The following is a 6,209-nucleotide window of genomic DNA, read 5'->3' on the forward strand; positions in this document are numbered from 1 at the left end:
CCAGAGCGCAGCCACAGCACGTACGGGGCTGTCACCTCTCTGGCCCTTTCCCCCAGCTTCCTTTATCCTCTTCTCCTGCTGCGGCATTGAAACCAGTTTTATTGCTCTACAAAGCACTGTAACGATTTCCCGTTTCCAGTTGGGTTAATAAGAGACGTTCCAGGTCTCCTCGGCCCCACCGTGGAGAAGCTGAGCCGCAGGGGCAGGGTGATAGGGCTGCCTGCCAGGAATGCCACCCCTCGTCCCACGCGGCCGGAGCCATGGGGGGGCCCATGCACGCTCTGCCCCCCGCCGCGCATTCCCCGCGTGCTTCCCGCGCCATTAAGACACGCCGGAGCGCTTAAAACCGCTCCGAGGGCATCCAGCTTAGCCAGGGCAAAGTCCCGGTACCCTGCGGGTTGCCGAGGTGGGGTGGGGTGAGCTGGGGGCTGCAGCACCCGTGGGTCCGGGGCACGGAGCATCAGGTTGGGCTGAGTTTTTAACAGCCACCGAGGGACAGAGCCTCCTTTTTGGGAAGCGGCTGTGGGTTTGTGGGTTCTGGAGCATCCCGGCGTGCTGCGGTCCTGTTTCATTAATGATTTGCAAGGAAATATTCTTGCGTGCTGCTTTCAGAGCTGGGCTGAGCTGGGGCAGCTCTGGGGGCACACGGGTGCAAGGCACGCGCTTGACCACCCCGTCACACGTGTCCCGGGGGCATCGGCTGCTGTTGGCACTGGTTTCGGCGCAGAGTCTTGGTCAGCTCAGCCAAACCCCGGCTTGCTTGGGGCTGGGGGCTGCAGCGATGGGCAGAGCCCCTGCCCGCCCTGTCCTGGGCCACAGCGATGTGTAAGGGTGAAAAACGCCGTCAGAGACTCCCAGGGCTGGATGAGCAGGTGAAGGAGGGGGTCTCAGCCCAAAGGCACCTTGGATGGGGGGGGGCTGCAGTGACTGTCCCCTGTCCCTGCTGCTGGCCCCCTCCCATGCTCCCCGCATTCCCCCGCCAGCCCTTGGAAACGCTCCTTTCATCCCAGCCCTGATTCCTGCTGCCTCTGCCCCCCTCCCCGTACGGCAGCTTCCCCCCCCACAGCCGGGGGCTGAGCCCCCCTTTCAGGCCACGACTATTATTAACGGCTTGCTTTTATTCAGCCCTTTCATCCCGAGGATTCGCAAACTCTCTGCTTCCCTCCAGCCTCCCCGAGCTCCCGGGAGCTGCTTAGCACAGAGCCGTCCCCCCGCCGTGGGTGTTTGAAGCGGGTGAAAATGACCTCAGCGGCATTTTGCTGAGAAAAATGCCATTTTTTGGGGGTGACTTCAGCCGACCTGCTGCGATTGCTGCCAGCACCGGCAGTGCTGCTTCGGTGTGTGGGAGCGGAGCTGTTTTCCTCCCGGTCTGGCTTGGGGGAGAGGGAAATGGGGAGAAGCACCCAAAGATAAATTGTCCCGGGTGATGAGGTAACGCTGAAGTGCTTGGAGCACAGCTCGGTGCCCTGTGGATTTATACCAACCGGTGCAAGCTTCCCTTGTCACTGTCCCAAGGGGTTTATCTGGGTGAAGGTGGCCCGCAGTAAGCATCGGGGCTGCTGGGGGACAGCCTGGACCCCTTCGGGGGGTCCTACGGGGCTACGGGGGGGCAGCTGGTACATCCCCACAGACTGCACCCCAGGGACTGGTGCTGTGGATATGGCCAGAAGGCAGGTGTGGGGATTTTCACGTGTGAAAATTGGGTATTTCCAGGGATTTTTCCAGGTGGGGGGGTGGGATGGATGGCACGGCTGTGGCTTGGTGGGTCACTTGCACCCCAGGTGTGCTGCACCATGCACCAGCCCAGCCCTATAACCCCCCACTCATCCGGGGGGCTGTTTCGGGAGCCACATCCCTGTGCGACATCCACAAGCAGCCCCAATGCCCGTGTGCCCTGAAAAAGGGGAAAAAAAAAAAAAAAGGTATTTTGGGTCTGGAACAGTGGCGAACTGCTTGGAGGAGCGGAAGCCAGCGGCTCCGCCACCACTCCCAGCAGATCCTGCCCGGACCGGGCCAGATTTCCCGGCAGAGAGGAGCTGTCAGCGCTCCCCTGGCCCCGGGGAGCTGCCGGGGCCCTGAGTCACCCCACGGCACCGCGCTCCTGTCCGGGCTTGTGCCGGGGAGTCCGGATGCGCCGAGCCCATATTTGGGTCTCGTAGCGGGGCAGGCAGAGCCGGCTCGGGGGGGGGACGTGGCGTGGGAAGGAGGACGTGTGCCTTCCCGAGGGGGGGGAATGCCTGTGACCCCCAGGGACAGCCCGCAGCAAAAGCCACTTGGACGTAACTGTTGAGAAAGCGGCTGCGAGTAGCACAGGGGTGCAGCCGGTGTTTCTGCTGGCGCTCGCAAGAACCGTTCTCGTATCGGTGGAAAGGAGATGGTGGCAGGGCCACAGCCTGCTCTTGTTAGCAGCCGGCTCCTAACGATGCCCAGGCCATGGAGTGGCTCAGGGGAATGCAGGTGGATGCCCTGGGTGCTCTGGAGTTTGCCCATCACCTGCGCACCGGCTGTCATCTCCCTGGCTGCCATGCCTGAGCCACGCTGCTGTTCCTTCCTTTTTTTTTTAATTTTCCTCAGGTTTTCTGCCTGAAACATTTCTGTGTCTGTCTGATGCGTCGTGGGCCCAGAGCCAACAATATTTCTAAGACATTTTGTCGTAACTTTGAGTGCCAGAACAATTAACACAACAAAGTTTAGATGTTTCTTTTGCATGTGATGCTTTCAAAGTAGGGCTTTTTTTTTTTTTTTTTTTTAGGGTGCCTCCACTACTACCTGTTTGATTGCTGGATTTCTTTGAAGATCTGAAGAAGAGAAATCCCCACATGAAAGTCCTCCCATCTCCAATGGCACTTTGCTGCAGCCTGGAGCGGCCGAAAAAGGGGAGAAAGCGGCACCCGGAAACTTTGATCCTGTTTCCCTGGAGCACAAGGAATGGCTGCATCACATCTGAGCCTGAGAGTTAAAAACGTAATCCCGGACCCTGTTGAGGACCCAGATAACCGAGCGCTGGTAACCACCCTGAAGCCCCAGTGCCCTCCCAAGCTGGGGCTCTGCCGGAGGAGGCAGCCCACGGGATTTCTCCGAGCAGGATGACTCTGCCCATCTATTCCGACCAGCAGCTCTGCGGTCCTGGGGCGTGCAGCGCTGGGGCTGTGGTCCTCTCTGCAGCAAGACGGGGCAGAGGGGTTTGGGATGAGGGTGCTGTGCTCTGCTGGCACTGCCGGAGCATCGTTTGCACCTGGGGGGACCAGCCGGCCGTCTCCTGTCCTGCCCGTCATTTGCAGGGCTGACCACCCCATCGTACCTGCCGTGAGCTGGTGGGATGCGAAAGCCGCACTCACATCATGGGACCCACAAATGCTCTCACCGGACAGCCGTTTGGCTGAGCACCCTGCCCAGCACAGCCCGTCTCTTGCTGAGCCCCTGGGGGGGGTGTTAGCTGGTGGAGGCATAGTTGCTATCTTGTTAACCACATCCATAGGGACATGATGGCGTCCATCCTGCCATTTTATTCCCAAGAACTGAATCTCCTGTGCAGGTCCCTTGACCTTACTTTTCTTTATGGCAAAACCAGCTTTCAGAAGAATCTGAATTATTCTTTTTCCCTTCTCAAACACTCCATCTCAGCCAGACCCAATACAAGGGGGATGACCCGGTCCGGCTGTATGGACAGCCACCGTCTGGCAATAAAACCCCATACGTTTCCCAAGTGCTTCATAGACATCCAAAGCAGGCACGGGAGGCACGAAGCTGGCAGGGCTCCCGCAGAGACACGGTAAACCGGCTCGACCGCCCAACCGAGCATACCGTCACCGGCTGTGCCAGGGGCTGCCGGCTGCTATCGCCCGGTGAGAGCGGGGCTGCCGTCGGGCTCCGCGGGGACCCGGCACACCCAGATGCTGTCTCCTTGCCAGGCTGCCAGCTTGGCCCTCCCCGCCGGAGCCGGCTGAACCGCTTTCTCCGGGTGCAGGTTTGGCTTCTTGCAAAAGCAGGTGAGGCAAGAAAGGAGCCCATTTTTTTTTCCGGAGGCAGCGGCTTGAGGCGGGGGGGCCGGGGCTCGGCGCTGCTCACACGTGGGGCAATGCTGCTCTAGGAAGTTCCCAGCCAAGATGCAAACCTGCTCCTGACATGGCAATGATGTCCCAACCTATGCAAAATCCATGAGCAAGAAGCAGGCCTCCTGGCAACTCCGCGGTAGGTCTTGTGGGTAGATGGGTAATGGCGTTCCCATTTTACACCTGAAGAAACTAGAGCCACACAGTTACTTGGGTGCCTAAAGATGCAAAGCGTTGCCTCACTGCATCGTCAGGACTGCCTCGGTTGGCTGGGTACCAGCCTCCTGAATTCGGGACCCGCCAGGTCCAACCCTTTCAAGAAACCCGTTTGGGTGCTTCTTTGCATTCACAGGCGACCAGATACGCTGGGAAAATCGCCCTCCCCTGCAGCTCCCAGCGGTGCCGCACTCCCTTCCCATGCGAGACATGGGACAAGCTCCCTCACGGTGCCAGGCTGTGGGGCAGAGGCTCCCGGCCGATGCAGAAAGGGCTCTTGGCAGAGATGTTTCAGAGTGTCCTGCTCCCCCCGTGCTGGCTAACGGTAGCCCTGTGCCCACCACCATGCAGACCCGGCCGGGAGGGTCGTGGTGTTGGGGTCACAGCCTTGCTCAGGGTCTGGCTTTCCCCCAATTAACCGGACTCAGCGGAGCCCTGCCCAGTTGCAGGGGTGCTGGCCTGGGCGCTACGGAGATGCCATCGGGGTGACACGGTGGTGAGAGAAGGTGTTGCAAACCTCGGTGTCCCACGGGGCCACCTGAGTCACTGCGCTGTCAGGGCTTCGCCCCAGACGGGCCACCCCGGGGCACCCACGCTGCCCGAGAGATGGTAGCCAGTGGCTTGCGCAAACCCGCGGTGCTCCACGAGCAGCCGAAGGGCTGGGATGAGGATACTTGTAGCCGGGGAGCTGCCCACGGCGCAGCCCCACGCCTCTGCGTTTTGCCTGCATCTACCCACAGCATCCCGCTTTTGGTAGCCAGGAGGCCACCAGCCCACGGGCACAGGGGATGGGGCAGCAGAGCCATCACGGACCCTCCAGGAGGCCTGGGACGGGGGGATAGCAGGACCCCGAACCTTTGGCTGACGGCTTTGGCCATATGATGCCCGATGTGGGGCACCGACCGTTTAATTTGATTTACGCTGGGACCTGCGCAGCCCTGCGAGGGTGACTGGGGATCGGCACAACCAAGCCATGGCCCCAGCTGAGGGGTGCTCAGCGGGTGCCCGGCTGGGTCGGTACCTTGAGATAAGGCAGTCTGGAAGGGAGGGATGGTGCTGCCCCTTCCCTCTGCTTTTGCCAGGCGGGAGGCAGCCGGGGAGACAGCATGGACTCCCCCCCAGCCTCCGCCACACTATGACCGACCTGTGAGTCCGGGCAGCCCTCGGGGAGCTACACGATCAATTATTTTTCTAATCTTATCTAGCTGTCTTTCTCCTGCTTTCTCTTGTGTGCCTTTCTCTCCTTGCCTTCCCCTCCCTCCCTTTGTAGCCGCCCGACAGCCCCGCTTCCCCCCTCCAGCCCTTCGCTTTGATCCTAGGAAGAAGCAATTGATCCTCCTTATCTTTATTGTGGTAGAGACATTCCCAGCACTGCCCTTAATTAAATTCCTCTTAATTTTCTTCCGTAAGCCTTTCTTTTCCCCAACCCCAGACGAGTATTTATTTTTAAATGTGCAATTAAATTATTAGATTGGCCATGAGTATAACAGGAGCCAGATCCACCGGGGCTCTGCTCCGCATGGTTCAGGGGGTAACCTCGGGGCTCTCCCCCTGCTCTCCCTCCCCGTGCAGCTGAACCGTGGGCTGCCGGGTTCATACGAGCTCAAGATGCTGCTGTTCACCCTGGGTGCCTGAGCATGGGTGCACAGGGCAGGGAGCTCGGGCTCGGGGGCTGGCAGCCCCTGTGCTGCTGCAGGACCCGGGACCAGCCTGTGGCAGAGGGATAGCACGTGTCTAGCAGCCAGCACCCACAGACATTGGCCTTTCCGAAGCCCAGCGTCACCAGGAGCTGCTCCACGGTGTGGCCGATGTGCCTCCGATGGGTGCAGATGATGTGCATGGGTGCTCCGGTCCCGGATGAGCCCTGGAGAAGGAGAAAGTTGAAGCCCCACAGGGTGATGGTGTTCACCGCTGGGTGCTGAGCTTGCCGAGAGCAACTCC

Source organism: Buteo buteo, chromosome 23, assembly GCF_964188355.1.
Source record: "Buteo buteo chromosome 23, bButBut1.hap1.1, whole genome shotgun sequence".
Lineage (NCBI taxonomy): Eukaryota > Metazoa > Chordata > Aves > Accipitriformes > Accipitridae > Buteo > Buteo buteo.